This window comes from Ictidomys tridecemlineatus, chromosome 6 (genome assembly GCF_052094955.1).
Source record: "Ictidomys tridecemlineatus isolate mIctTri1 chromosome 6, mIctTri1.hap1, whole genome shotgun sequence".
NCBI lineage: Eukaryota > Metazoa > Chordata > Mammalia > Rodentia > Sciuridae > Ictidomys > Ictidomys tridecemlineatus.
The window spans coordinates 104,038,612-104,055,230 of NC_135482.1; positions in this window are offsets into that span (position 1 = coordinate 104,038,612).

The following is a 16,619-nucleotide window of genomic DNA, read 5'->3' on the forward strand; positions in this document are numbered from 1 at the left end:
CTGATGTTCCGCCCTTCCTATTCTGGCCTTGTCTGATTGTCCCTCTCACAACCTCCATTTTTCATAGCCTCTTCTGTGCTGTGGAGAAAAAACTTCCATGATGGGCTGAGAGAGGAAGCTGGCTCAGGAAGCTGAATGAGCCCTATTCAACTGAGAGTCAGGAGGTTGGATGCTTGGCTTGTGCAGAGGAGGGCTGGTCCTGGGAGCAAAGCAGACTACGCGGGCACCTGTTTTTTCTCCCTGGTTGCCTTAGACTTTCCTCACATCTCTAGCTTGAACCATATCCTTCTTCATGTCTCAGTTTCTCCTCTAAGGCAGCTATCCCCTACCAGGTGCCTAGACTGACCCCCAAAGTTGATGAGAAAATATCCATCTGTCCAGGGTTGGAGCTCTGAGGACCAAATGCTTTTGTCCAGCAGCAGCCTGAGGGTAATTTTCTGGGATTGGCATGGAGTGGAGTTTTCAGGGGGGGTTCACTGTCAGGAAGCTCCCTTGAGCCTTGAGCTCTGCCCAGCCCACACCTCTTGGGGCAGAGGCAGGGGCCATCTGAGTTAATGAGATACTAGAAGGCACTCAACATAGGGGGTGTCCTCCCTGATCAACTGCAGACTCGAGCTGGAGGCACCAGGTCACATGAGGCAAATACATACCAAGAGGCCAGGCCACTAGCTGCCAGTGCTTAGACCAAAACAGGGGCTCTCTTTTCCTTCTTCTCTCCCTTCCTTCTACCTGTTGACCTATATAAGTTATAGGAATCTAGAGATGAGTAAGAGACAGTTCCAGACCTGCAGAGGATTGCAGACTCATGGGAAAATAGATGGGTGAACAGGATATTGATTTATAAGGTAGACATAGGAGGGATGAACCAGGAGCTATAAAGACACTTTGGGGGAAGCAGGGAAGGCTTCCTGGAGGAGGTAAACTTTGTCCTGGAACTGTAGAGAGGAGTAGGAGTCTGCTGGGCAGAGAAGGCAGGAAAGGCATTTTCGGAGGAGAGAACAGCATGAGAAAAGACAGATGGGTTAGAGCATATTAAAAGGAGCCAAGCACTCCTTTCTTTTTTTTTTTTTTTAATATTGAAAAATTTCCATAAGTTCAGTTTGGCATTCCTGGCACATTACTATCACTTTAGCAATTCATTTATGCTTCTTCTGAAGTCTCCTGACCCCTTAGGACAAACCTTATAAATTTTACCTTGTAGGCCAATACTGATGGGTGAGTAGTGATTTCCTGGAATGCTGGGCTAAGCAGAAGTCTGTGGATGATGGCTGCTCACAGGAAGGCCACTAAGATGGCTTGGCCATGTCCTTCTTGGGGGAGAGAGCGCTCCTCTGCCTTGGGTAAAGATGTTTTCCTTGCATTGAGTTGGAGCTGGGGCACAATAAGAGCATGGGGTCTTTGTCAGTGGTGCTGTGGTGAGCGGAAGAGCCAGGGGTCTCTAGGGCACAGTGCAGATTGGAGTTGTGTGTCTGATGTCTAGGTCTGTGCTCTGACCGCATGCTTTCCTGCTTTTAACTTTGTGGACTCTGATCCAGACCTGTGGGGCCTGCGTACCTCGGGATCCCCAGCAGATCCTTAGTAGGTGAAATTTAGGTAATGACACCTAGTCCCTGACCTGTGGAATGCTCCCCCCCTCTTTCTCATTCCAGACAGTTCAGGCCCTCACGCATGTCAAACACATTTCCAGGTCTCTGGAGGTGACTCAGAAAGTCAAGGCTTTCTGTCTTTGTCCCATTGCACCTGGGAGCTACGGTCCTCCTTAATGATGTCCCTGGAAATGCAATTAGATTTCTTTTAGTTTTGAGTTCTGCGAGTGGACAAGGCCCTGAGCCCTGGCCTTTTCTGATTGGAAGAGGCCTATGTAGCCTCCCCAGCAGGAACGCTGATTAATGTCCTTGGTAGAGGGTCTATGCCTCTGCCCAACGTCATCCAAGGAGGCTGGCTTCTCCTAGCGTCTGTGCCTTTACCCACATGGCCCTGATGGGTGAGTGTGGTCACTTCCTCCAGGCCCTCTTCCTTCGAGTGCTCATTTGATTTCCTCCTTCAGCTCTGAACTGAACTGGGTCTCCTCAGGTTTCTATAATCCAAGGGTGCCTCAAAAACACATGCGATTGGGCAGTTTAAGGCTCCGTGTCAGTCTTTGCAAAGGTTTTCAAAGCTAGGAGAGCCCTTGCCTCTCCACCATGGTCAATTTCTGCCAGCTCTGTGGCCCTTATGCCTTAGTCCAGGGTCACAGCCAGCCCTGGCTTGTGGCACGTATATTCTGAGGCCCATTTGCCAGTGTGGCTGACCATGCTGAGCCATCTCATTGTGACACACCTTGTCCCACCCATTATTTCTAATTTAATTTGACAATCCTGAGTTTCAGGAAGTTCTCTCTCATCTCTGACCCAGATGCTTCCAGCTGAAGCTTAATTTCCTCATGCTTTGGGGAATACCTTTAATTTTTTTTTCTTCTTTTTGTTTATTTTTTTTCTTCTTTATTTTTCTTTTTTGCAGGGCTGGGAATGGAACCCACGCTAAGGCAAGTGTTCTACCATTGAATCACATCCCCAACCCAGGAAGCCCTTCATACTGTCTTTTGGGGCAGGTAAACTTGACTTGTCTAAGTCTCCATTTTTTACATGTAAAAGAAGATAATGATACCTAAATTATAATAATAACAGCAAACGTTTAAATGAAGTGGTTAACATATTTGAGGCATAATTAAATGCTTTGCGTGTTTTATTTCATTTAATCCTCACAAAAATAGGTATTATCCTCATACCAGAGAAAACAAGCTCAGAGCTTATATAACATGTTCAAGATTACAAAGTTAGCAAAGAGAAAAAGCCAGGATTTGAACTTGAATTTGCCTTACTCCTGAACAGGCAATCTTAGTTATTATATGTGGAAAATTAAAAAGTTCTAGTATCTAAGCCTGCCATATGGCAAGGAACTAAATAAAGCTGATTGCCTTGCTTTGGCCCTAAAGGTCATCTCAGCATTCAAAGAAATAGAAATATAACTCCCAGTCTTGACAAGCAATGCTGGTCTTTACTAAAAGCTGCTAGCCAAGCAAGGTGGCATGCAGCTATAGCCCCAGGTGTTTGGAAGACGGAGATACGAGGGCAAGGATCATGAATTTGAAGCTGATGTTGGCCATTTATAAGACTCTGTTCAAAATAAAAAAATAAAAACAATTGGGGATGGAGCTCAGTGATAGAGCATCCCTAGGTTCAATCCCTAGTATGGGGGATAGGGAGGGGTGGAGGGCAAAAAAACAAAAAACCAAAAAGCTGTTGACCTGGAGCCTGGGTCCTGCAGCTCACCACATAGCAGCATTTCCTAATCTTTGTACATCTCTCCCTCTCCCCAAAATATGGCTTCTCAAATCATCTATGCCAATCTCTCCCACTCTCTCTTCTGTTTCCTTCAGATCCCTCTCACTGATTTTTCTCCTCCATAGCTCCATCTCCTTTCTTCTATAGTCATTCACATGTGTGTGTGTGTGTGTGGGGGGGGTGTTTGTGTGTGTGTGGTATTGGGGAGTGAACCCAGGGCCTTTTAAAAAAATTCTGATTTGTTATATATGACAACGGAATATATTATAATTCATATTACACATACAGAGCACAATTTTTCTTATCTCTGGTTGTATACAAAGTATATTCACACCATTCATGTCTTCATACATGTATTTTGGATAATGATATCCATCACATTCCACCTCCATTTCTAACCCCATGCCCTCTCCCTTCCCTTCCCACCCCTTTGTCCTACCTAGAGTTTGTCTATTTCTCCCATGCTCCCCCTCCCTATCCCACTATGAAACAGCTTGATGCTGGTTATTTTAATGAATCATAGTAGTAGCCATTATTTATCAGGTGGTTAGTATGTGCCCAACACTTCATGAACTAGATTTCTTTTTGTTTGTTGAGAGATAATTTATATATGGTACAACTTGTCCTATTTAGTTTTATAGTTATATGAATTTTGATAACACAAATATAAAAAATGACAACATATAAATATGGATATACAGTACTACAGTGAAGATACAGAATGTTACCTAGTTCTCCTTTACTTCTTCTTTTAAACAAATGGAGAGATTAATTTTAATATATTTTCATTTAACCCAATGGGTTACCAACATAATTTGCAAAGAAAATAATTGTTAGTAATTAGTAAGATATTTTATGTTCATTTTCTTTGTCCTAGTAATTCTTTGGAATCTAATGTCTTTTTAACATATAGCACCTCTCGATTCAGACTAGATACATTTCAAATACTCAGTAGCTTCATGTAACCAATGGCTGCCATATTGGCTCCTTTCTCCATCTTTCACCTTTTGGTGAGACATATATTGTAGGCTGCATGATAAGTCTCCTTGTTATATGGTTTCTTGTTGAGTTTCATCAGAAAGGGACACCAAAAGATGAATTTAGAATATCCAAAAGTAGAGCAAGGTATTTTATTCCTTCCTATAAGACTCTATTAGACTGTGAGTTGGTTTCTACGTGTTTTTGGTGGGAGTAACTTCAGTTGGTCACCTTTTCCTACAAGTTTTTCATAATGGCTCTCTCTTCTTTCACCTCCTACCTCTCCAAGTTTATGGAAGGAAAGGTGCTTCACAAAATTTGTTAGTTTCCCTCAACCTTGCCCTTACCTTTATAAATACCTTATTAAACAATTTTTATTCTGATTGATCTTTTTCATCCTTGAATCTTGAATAATGGATTTTTAAGAGAGTAAAATATACCTCATTTCATATCAGAGACAATATATATACACATACTAGATTAATTATGTATAAAATATAATGTATAAAATGCTAAAACTTTTAAAAAAATATTTATTTTTTAGTTATAGATGGACACATATCTTTATTTTATTTTTATGTGGTGCTGAGGATTGAACTCAGTGCCTCACGAGTGCTAGGCGAGTGCGCTACCTCTAGCCAGAGCCACAATCCCAGCCCCAAATGCTAAAACTTTTAAAGAAAATATTTGTGTGATTTTGTAAAGATAAATGAACAACAACAAAATACAAAATAAATAAAAACCTGAATAATTAGATGATATTGTAGTTAAAATTTTTATGTGTAAAAATTTATCCAAAAAGGTTGAAGGGACATGAATTGTATTACCAGTCATTTTTGTTTATTTTTAGTATTTAGTTTAACTTGGTTTCTCCTTTGGTTGGCTTTTCCTTTATTGTGGTTCTTCCCCTTGCAGATTTTCATTGTTGTTTTTTATTTCTTCCTCATGGAATATTTTGCCAAGAATGTTCTGTAGTGCACGCTTTCTTGCTGTAAATTCTTTTAGCTTTTGTTTGTCATGGAAGGTTTTTATTTCATCATCAAATTTGAAGCTTAATTTTGCTGGACATAAGATTCTTGGTTGGCATCCATTATCTTTTAGAGCTTGGTATATGTTTTTCCAGGATCTCCTGGCTTTGAGAGTCTGGGTTGAAAAATCTGCTGAGATCCCAATTGGTCCCTTATAGATAATCTGATTTTTCTGTCTTGTAGCCTTTAAAATTATATCCTTATTCTGTACGCTAGGCATTTTCATTATAATCTATCTTGATGTATATCTGTTGTGATTTTGTATATTTGGTGTCCTATAGGCCTCTTGTATTTTATTTTCCAGTTCATTCTTCATGCTTGGGAAATTTTCTGCTATCATTTCATTGAAGAGATTGTGCATGCCTTTGGTTTGAATCTCTGAACCTTTCTCTATCCCAATAAACCTTAAATTTGGTCTTTTGATGGTATCCCATAATTCTTGGATTGTCTATTCATGGTTTCTTACTATTTTCACTGTGAGGTCAATTTTATTTTCAAGATTGTATATTTTGTCTTCATTATCTGAGGTCCTGACTTCCAAGTGTTCTAGACTATTGGTGATGCTATCTATTGAGTTTTTAAAATGGCTTATTGTTTCTTTCATTTCAAGGATTTCTGTTTTTTTTTTTTTCAGTATTTCTATCCCTTTCTTGAAATAATCTCATTCGTGTGATTGATGGTTGTATTTGTTCTCTTATCTCTTTGTTGGAGTGATTGCTTTTTTTTTTTTTGCCTGTATCTGCTCACTTTGGTCATTCTTTAATTCCTAAATCATTTTAGTTATGTATATTCTGAACTCCTTCTCTGACATTTCACCTGCGCTATCTAGAAATTCTATTGTTGTATCTTTGTTTGTTTGGGGCACTTTCTTCCCTTTGTTTTTCATGATGTCTATGAGTCTTTCTCTCTTGCAGTGTCTTTATTGGTTACCAATACCTCACTTTTAAGAGATCAATATTACAGCACTCAATGTACCCAACATACAGCCCTATATCATTTTCTATGTTTACATTTACAGTTTTGTCACTATAATCAGAAATGATGAGTTCAGTTATTTTCTACCTTATAGTCAATAAGTTTGCAGAATGGTTTACAGTTTCTAATGGTAGAAGGGGGAGCTGGGGAGTTGGCTGAGATGTTTATGAGGTAGAATGTGAGAATATGAAGGTATTTGATTATATGACTAGTGAGAGGGTAATCATAAGAAGTTGGCTGTTAGTAGGAGAAACAACAGATGGGCAATCCCATGCAAAACTCCCTTTTACCTCAGCAACAGGATAACTGTTAGCACCCCTAGTAGAGAAACCTCTGGTGCAGCCAGGCCCACAGGGATCTTGGTGATGTCTTAGCAGGTCCTTATTTGTTGTCCCTTGATAGAAGCCACCATATCCTAGTTTCGTGGTGGTGGCAGCCTCAAGGTTATATGTACCCTGATGTTGGGCTGTGGAACCACTCTTTGGTGAATAAGGAACCCCAGCGTGGGGATGCTCACTGTGTGTCTCTGGGCATGGGGCAGGTCTCCCCTCTGGATCTCCAGCCATGGTATGGCAGGCAGGCCTCTTGCCAGGGCCTTGCACATGCTAGGCAAGTGCTTTCTACTTCTGAGCTAAACCCCCAATCCCAGCCATCTATTTTCATTCTCCTTTGGTAATCTTGTCTTCCCTTCTGCTCAATAAAACCAAGAGGTTTTACTGTCCTCAAAGAGAGATAGTGAAATCATAGAATATGATTGTCCTGCCAGGTGTGTTGGTGCATGCCTATAATCCCAGACTGAGGAGGATGAGGCAGAAGGATCACAAGTTCAAAGTCAGTCTGGGCAATTTAGTGAGAACCTGTCCCTCTCAAAAAAAAAAAAAAAAAAAACAAAACCCGGAAAAAGGCTGGGGATATAGTTCAGATTCAATCTGGATTCAATCTCCAGTACCATTAAAAAACAACAACAACAAAAAAAAACCCCAAACAAACAAAAAACAAAGTAGGACCTTTTACTTCCACAGTGTCCATCAAGATGTTGGGCTTATGAACAGATGGGATTTGAAATAGATACTGATAAAATATTTGATAGGGAAATGGCTGTGGACCATGTTTAAAGGGCAAAGGTCTCTTGGGGCTAGGGGTCACTCAGTGGTAGAACGCTTGCCTTGCACGCGTGAGGCACTGGGTTTAAGCCTCAGCACCATATAAAAATAAATAAATAAAATAAAAATATTGCGCCCATCTACAACTAAAAGAATATTTTTTAAAAAGGGCAGGGGTCACTGGAGCATGAATTTGGGCTCTATCACTGTACTAGATTGTCCCTAAATTTTCATGACCCTATCTATGCCATTTGATAGCATCCTTCTCCATCAACTCTGACTTAGATTCATGCATATGGTAGAAGTAGCAATGCAGCATTTCTAATTCTGAGGTTCAAAATGTTTTGTGTGCTTTCATTTTCTCTCTTATAATCTTCCCACCATCATAAGGAAGAAGCTCAGGGTAGCCTTCAGCAAGGCAAGAAACCATGTTGGGGATCCAAGTCATCCTAGAGGAGGCTTTTGGAGACCAGGCAGAGCAAAGCTGATCCAGGGTCACAAATATATGAACCCAGCTGAAACCAGCCTATCCTGGACTAAATCAGCAGAATGACCTAGCCACTTTAAAGACTCATGAGCAGAAGCAAATGCTTAGCTAATATGATGATGCACACCTGTAATTCCAGTGATTTGAGAGTCTGAGGTAGGAGGATCACAAGTTCAAGGCCAGCCTTGGGGACTTAGGGAGACCCCGTCTCAAAACAGAAAATCCAAAGGGCTGGGGATATAGTCCAGTGGTAAAGCATTTGCTTATCATGTGCAAGGCCTTGAGTTCAATCCCCAGCGCCACACACACACACACACAAACACACACAAGCAAATACTAAAAATTGTACTAATAATCTGTCCTTAGTGGTTTTGCAGGTGTTTGCTGAGCAGCATTAATGTTGCAACAAACAGTGGATATAACCATTTACCAACTCTGTGACTTTGGGAAAGGTATTTAATTGCTTCGTACCTCAGCTTCCTTGTCTGTAAAATGGAGACATAGTGGATATTGTTGACAGTTTCAAGTGTCCCCTGTCCCAGTGATTACTTCAGTTGAAGAGTTGCCTCATCCAAAGCAGCCTGGAGCAGCCTGCATCCAAAAGCTGGATGATGCAGAAGTATAAACGTCTGGCCCCTTGTTCAGGCTTGACGTAATTCTGCAGGCCATCCTAGCTCCGGAGCCGCCTGTGTGAACTGCCAAAGCTTTTATGATGATTACATCATCTCGCTGCTTCCCATTTGTCTGGTCCTGCTTCATTTTCCATCATAGGACTGGATTTGGTAGTACTTCCACATATATCCGTCTCATTCCTACTTCCATCTTGGAGTTTGATGTCCTAGAACTAACACGTGAGGAGGTGCGTTTGTCAGCTTTCTGTCACTATAACAAAGACCTGAGAGAGTCAACTTATAAAGATGTGAGGTTTATTTTGACTCACAGTTTTGTAGATTTTGGTCCATAATTAACTGATTATTGTTTTGGGGCCTGTGGTGAGGTAGTAAATCATGGTAGAAGCTCATGGTGGACCAAAACTGGTGAGGCAGGAGGATCATAAGTTTGAGGCCAGTCTCAGAAACTTAGTGAGGCCCTAAGCAATTTAGTGAGCACCTGTCTCAAAAGGACTGGGCTGTGGCTGAATAGTTAAGTACTCCTGCGTTCAATCTCTAGTACAAAAACAAACAAAAAACCCTAAAAAAGAAAACTTATTGGAATTATACAGTGTTCCTTAGATATCCTCTGGGGATTGATTCCAGGACCCTCACAGATACCAAAAATCCATGGATGCTCAAGTCCCACATGTAGAATGGCATAGTACTTTCATATAACCTATGTGTTTCCCTCTGTAAATTTAAAATTATCTCTGGATTACTTATAATACCTAGCATAATGTAAGTGCTTTGTAAATAGCTGTTACCTTATGTTGTTTAGGGGATAATGACAAAAACAAACAAACAAACCAAAAAAAAACAAAACAAACAAACAAAAAAACCACCTGTACATGCTCAATACAGATGCAGGTTATTATTATTATTATTATTATTTTTAATGTATTTTTTTAAAGAAAGAGTGGGAGAGAGAGAGAGAGAGAGAGAGAGAGAGAGAGAGAGAGAGAGAGAGAGAGAATTTTTTAATATTTATTTTTTAGTTCTTGGCGGATACAACATCTTTGTTGGTATGTGGTGCTGAGGATCAAACCCCCGGCCAAACGCATGCCAGGCGAGCGCGCTACCGCTTGAGCCACATCCCCAGCCTTTTAATGTATTCTGAAGTTGGTTGAACTCTCAGATGTGGAAACTGCTGGTACAAAAGGCTGACTATACTTTCTCAATGAGATGGACAGAGCTGTGACCTGACCTGCTAACATTTTTTTTTTCTTGGAGAGGAAGCATGTGCAGTTATTTAGCGTATGTGTGAACTCAGCTTTGATTTGAATCAAAGTTCTGCCTCTGATTATGTGGCTGTGGACAAATTATTTAACCTCTCTACCTCATAATCTTTATAATAATAGTATTTACCTCATATGATTAGAGTAAGGACTACAGGAATTCAGATCATGCGGTGCTTAGGATGTTATATAATATACTATGAGCACAATTTATGTCTATAATAGAAATAGAATACACCAGTGAGTAAATAATTATTTATTTAAAACTATTTAGTGTAAATTAACGATAGAGAAAATCCCTTCGCTTGGCATGGTGGTGCAGACCTGTAACCTCAGCGACTTGTGAGCCTGAGAAAAGGAGGATCACAAATTTGAGATCAGCCTCAGCAACTTAGTGACTCCCTGTCTCAAAACAAAAGAACAAAACAAAACAAATAAAATAAAATAAAAGGATGAGGGATGTAGCCCAAAGGTCAAGTGTCCCTGGGTTTAATATCCACTATCCACTCACCTAGAAGAAGAGAAGGTTCTGTCTGAAATCTCAGCTCTTTGGGGCATTGAGGCAGGAGGATAGTTTGAGCCTAGGAGTCTGAGATTAGCTTGGGGAATATAGTGAGATTCCACCTCAAAAAAATAAATAAATAAAGAAGCAAACAAATAAATAAAAAGAGAATATACATCATTAGTAATTTGAAGGCTTACAAAAGTTGTATTATTATTGTCTTTATTCATTTCTGTGTTTATTTTTAACTGATACATGAAGAGATTATTGTTAAATGCATTATTTACAATAGAATCACATCACAGTCTTAAGTTGACCTAATAACATGTGATAGGAATAAATAAATGAGCAGAGAAGTGATTGATACATGACAGCAGGCTGCAAATAGGCACCTAAAACAAACAAACAAACAAACAAACAAAAACAAGTTAATTTTTAATTACCTAAATACTTTGGGGGCAAAAGTTAATGAAGATGTTCCTGTAAGTCTCAATAAGTGTCTACCAAAATATAACAATGAAGTATTCCTTTTTTTTCTCAAGATGTAATATTCATCTGGTGAAAGTGAATATGAAACTTTTCGCTTCCTCCTCCTTGAAGTCATGCAAAATATGCAGAGATCAGCCCCACACCAGAGGCTGAAAGTGCTGGCAGAGCGTTTTCTACCACCGAGAAGTTGCGGTGCCAGGTCTTAGAGTGCATGCTGTCACAGACCAGCTTTTTAAGAATCAAGCATACTTTTACGATGTAGATAACGTATGGCGCTCTGCCATGAGCTTGCATCTGCATGTGATAAGGGGCCATCACCCTTAGTATTTCATTGCTTTGCACTCACGGGACTCTCCCTCTGGACTCAAGCAATCTTGGATATTTTCAGGAACATAGAAATTAACACCATCATCCCTGCTGCTGTTCTACTCTGTCTGAATCCAGAACATTCCAATATGGGCCAAAATTTCTTCTTTGTAATTCCATGTTTTGCCTTTAACAAAAAATGTATACATGGTAGAGAAGACACGAAGACCTACCACAGGATTTTGGTGATTTGGTTAAAAAGAAGATGCATCAAAATCCATATTTTGAAGTGTGTGTGGTGTTTTGGGGACCCATGAAGCTTTGGCACTGAAAACATTATATGTTAAAATTCAGGAGAGATGGGGCTGGGGTTATAGTTCAGTGGTTGAGTGCTTGCCTCGCATGTGTGAGGCACTGGGTTCGATCCTTAGCACCACATAAAAAAAATAAATAAAATAAAATAAAGATATTGTGTCCATCTACAACCAAAAAAATATTTTAAAAAAATTCAGGAGAGGTGAGAGGTTCAGGTATATCTAAAGCATTTCACATGGTATGGATTATTTTTTAACTTCCCCTATTCTATTAAACAAAATTACTTGCAGCAATAATGATGAATTACAATGATTGTATTTTGCTGGACGTGGTGGCATATGCCAGTAATCCTAAACTCAGGTAGGAGGATCAGAAATTCAGAGCCGGCCTCAGCAACTTAGTGAAGCCCCAGTCAACTCAGCAAGACCCTGTTTCTAGATTAGGAAAAAAAAGGGGGGGCTGGGGATGTGGCTCAGTGGTTAAGTGCCCTTGGGTTCAATCCCTGGTACCACATACACACACACAAACATATACATGCACATACATGCACACAGATTGTATTTTATGTTGATTCTTACCAACCAAAAATATTGAAGCTTGTAAATTTGCTTTCCTTTTCTCTGTTTTAAGCTTGAAACACAATTAAAAAGTTTAAGTAGATGGAAGCCAAATAGCTCAAGTTATTTTATTGAGTTTATTATCTTTTTAAAACATTTTTTTATGTCTGCACTTTAATTTTTTTTTATTACTATAATGAAATACCTGAGGCAGATTAACTTCATAGAGGAAAGAGGTTTACTTTGGCTCATAGTACCAAAAGTGTGAGGCTGGGTGGGTGCTTCAAGCTTGGTGATGGCCTTCTTGCTGGCAGAACCTCCAGCTGGCACAGAGCATTCACGGACAGTGTGTGCTCTCCTTTGCCTTTGCAGCCCCAATACTCTCATTATTTCCTTTGAGTCCACTACTGAGATACAGAGAGACCCAATTCCACAGCCTGCAGTTATAGACTGAGCAGAAGAGAGCTGAAATAATTCAGGAAGAAGGAAACTGTAGAAATTTACTACAGAAAAGAGCACATGTAGTTGAGTCTAAGAGTGGCACTGTCCCAACATATTACTTAAGAATTAAATTTTCTGGCCAAGCATAGTGGTGCATAATTATAATGCCAACTCCTGGAGAGGCTAAGGCAGGAGGATTGCAACTTTGAGCACAGTCTCAGCCATTCAGCAATACCTATCTCAAAATAAAAATGATAAAAAGGGCTGGAGATGTAACTTGGTGCAACAGGCCCCTGGTTTCAATCCTTACTCCCCCAAATAATCTGTATGCAGAATTAAATTCTGTGTCAAATATGTTTTTTTTTAAAGGCCAAATTATTAAAACTACTAATTTGAAGAACATATATTATTGAAACTCAATGGTCACACTTCATTTGTTTTGATTTAGAATTTAGAGCAGGGCTAGGGATGTAGCTTGGGGGAAAGTTCTTGCCTAAGCATGTGCGAGACCCTGGGTTTAATCCCCAGCACCACAAAAAATATACAAAAAATCTCTCTTAAGCCAAAAGATATTTTTTTTTTCAGGGAGGAATATTATACCCTCAGTTGACTAGAATTGCTGGGTTTTGGACTGATTACTATTTTAAAATTTTCTGTAGACAAGGCCCCCTCTATTGCCTGACCTTGGTGGTGTTGGAGCACAGTTCCTACTATCCGGCTCTTGAGCACACTTGGTAAAGAAGTTTTATTTATTCATTTGTTTGTGGTGCTGAGGATGGAATTCAGGGCCTCACACACACTAGGCAAGTGTTCTATCACTGAGTGACACACCCAGCCCTCTATCTTTCTTTTATGAAGTGACAGAGGGGTGACTCCTGTCAAAAGGCAGGTGGGCCTGGTATAGTGGCTCACACTTGTAATCCCAGTACTTGGGGGGAGGCTGAGGCAGGAGGATCCCAAGTTTGAGGCCACTCTGGGCAATTTAGCAAGACTCTGTCTCAAAATAAAAAAAATAAAAAGAGCCGGTGGTGTAGCCCAGTGGTAGAGTGTCCCTGGGTTCAATCCCCAGTATCACAAGAGGGAGAAAATGGCAGGTGAGATGAGAGAACTGTCAGATGCTTGGACTACGGGCAAGGAATATTTTAGAAAGGAGGTAACAGGGAATTAGAATTGGTGAAATTGATTGCCTTCAAACTGTGTCTGAGCACTCCTTGGTAGATGTTTATAAGGGAGCCAGCTGAAGCCCTTAGTTGGCATACGTTCCACTTTTCACTGCTCCAGCCACTCTGGACCATGCAGCGGAGGAGCTCACCCTCAGGACAGCAGGATGGGGAAGATCCTGGAACTCTGGGAGCTCTATTTATAGTGTCTGTACTTCCAGACTTTGTGTGGAAGAAGTTAGATCCCTGCTTCCAAGGGTCGGGGAAAATCCTAACATTTAAGCCAAGATTGAGAGGATGACTAACTCTGATCTTCTTAAAGAGAAGGTGGAGAATTTCAGGGAGTGGGAGGCTCAAGTAGGAAAATCAAGAACAAAGTAACATCTAGGTGCAGTGACCGGCCTCTGTCCTCCCAGCTAGTCAAGAGGCTGAGGGAGAATTGCAAATTGGAGGGCAGCTTGGGCATCTTTGTGGGGTCCTGTCTCTAAATAAAACTAAAATAGGGGCTCGGTGGTAGAATGTTTCCTTAGCATGCACCAGGCCCTGGGTTTGATTCCTAGTGTGAGATCAGGCAAGGGGCGGCGACCAAAGGAGGCAGATTTAAAAACACCTCCAAATGAGGCTTTATTTGAGACTCACTCCCGGGGGAACTCTATCAGACCCACAGAACGGACAGGGGAGGGTCTGAGGAGAAACAGCATGGGAGCTGGAATTTTATGGGGCTTAAGGAAGGAAGGGAAGGGCTTGGGACAGGAAAAGGTGTTTTTAGAGTCCCTTGTCCAGCTGGAGTTGGTCGGGGGAGCTGGCTGAACTCCAGGATTGGTCAGGAGATCCCGCTGATTGACAGGCGTTTCCATAGGCACCTGATTGATGTTTGCTCCTGGGTTGTTTTGCCCTAAGACACCGCCACCGATCTGACACCTAGTACCCCAAAGTGAGGAGAGGGAGAGAGAGAGAAAGAGTGGGAGAGAGAGGGAGAGACACAGACAGAATGTGCCAAAGACAGCATGGTGAGTTGGACTGGAAATGAGCGAGCTCAGGATGGAGGAATGCAGGAGTTCCAGGGACTCTCAAGAAGGAAGCCCAGAAGGATTTATGCGTGCTTTTTGTCATAAGCTAATATTATAGTCTGGGAGCTCTGGGATGCCAGGAGTTTCTCAGAGGCCAAAACAACAAATCCAGGGCTCTCCCCTCCCAGAGTTGCTCCAGGCAACTTCTGTTAGTAAAGAATTCTGTTTACTACCCTCTGACTCACAGTCACCTGTGGTTTCTATGGTTCCCACCAACAATGAAGCATAAATCCATTCCTAAAAGGGTTGGGTCTGCAGGGTGGGGGTGTCTTCTCCCTTTTCTGGCTCTGAACCTGGCAAAGCTTCCTAGCTTCCTGAAGGGTGTTGAGGGGGAAGGGAGAGTGTCTATCTCTGGAATCTCAGGCCTAGTTTTCCTTGGGATGGAATGAGAGGGAAGCTGAGACAAGGAGCTGAGCAGGGTTAAAAGGCTGATCTCTGCAGCCAGGGCTAACTGTGCTGGAGGTAGCTGAACAGAAGCTCTGTTCCCTCTACCCAGTTAGGGAAGGAACCCCAGAGATGGGAGAGAGACAGAGAATTTCCCAGAACAGAAAGCTTACTGCAAGATTTGGGAAACCTGGCCACTTTCTTCACCAGGAACAAGGAGAGTTCTGTTTCCCAAAGCTGTGGCAGGAACGACAGGTCAGATTTATAAATGCAAAGCTGGCAGAACCAGGATGTTCGACAGCTGGTGCAGAGACAAAGGAACCAAAAGAAAGGGAAGCCAAAGGGGCAGATGGATTTTTAAAAGACTGCTGTACCTCATACTTGTGCACAATATCTTACAGATTACAAAGCACTGTAACCTATGACGTTTTCTCATTTGCTTTTTGCAGAACCCTGTGAGATAGCCAGGGCAAGAAATGTCAAACCAAGAACTCAGTGGTAGAGTGCTTGTCTAACACGCATGAGGCCCTGGGTTCAATCCCTACTACTGCAAAAAACAACAACAACAAATCCCACTCTACAAAGTGTGAACTCAGACTTACAAAAGTTGCTTAATTTTATTTAGCCAAGATCAAAAATAGACCTAAAACCTTCAGGTGTGTATTTTAGTGCCCTTCCAATTTGGTGATTTAGTATAAGTAGTTTGTTTATTGCTGTATCAGAGGTTGCATCTGGTACTACTGAGCTACACCCCAAACCCTGTCTTTGATCATTTAAATGTGTGTCTAGGACGGGCATGGTGGCACATGCCTATAATTCCAGTGACTTGGGAGGCTGAAGCAGGAGGATTGCAAGTTCAAAGCCAGCCTTGTCAACTTAGTGAGATCTTATCTCAAAATAAAAAAAAGTTAAAAAAAAATTTTTTTAAAGGGCTAGGGGTGGGTATCAGTGTGGGGAATGGGTGTCTAGTACACACATTCTCAATAGTTTGGTTAATTTATAAAATTGTCACAAGTTTTAAAATAATGTATTAAAACATTAAGAAAATAGTAACAGTGGCTCTCATAAATCAATGAGAAGGATATTATTTGTAATATTCTCTAGAGCATTTATATTCATCTTGATGTCAGATAGTTTGACAACAGATAGCTCAGGCCCCTCATCCTAGAGGTGGAGAGAGGCAGAGTTCAATTTAACTCATAGTCGTAAGACTGGGACTGGCATCAAGTGTTTTGTGGCTGTCCAGACGTTCTGGATAAGCAGATGACACTTGAACTCAGAATTGTGAAAAACATTCTAAGGGAAGATGGTCAGCCAAACCACCAAGGCCTAAGTCTGTAAGCACAGTATGCTCAACAGTTGGAAGACTGACCTTATTTTATTTTATTTTTCTTCTGGTGCTCAGACCAAACCCAGAACCTCACAAATGCTAGGCAAGCAAGTCACCACTGAACCACATCCCCAGTCCAAGACTGATTCTTTCAGTCTGAGAGGTGGAATCTTAGAGGTGGATTCCTTATCCAACCTTTAGCCTCATAGGAAAATACTCCTTTGTACTTTAATGTAGAATTTTCTAAGTGTGTGTGTGTGTGTGTGTGTGTGTGTGTGTGAGA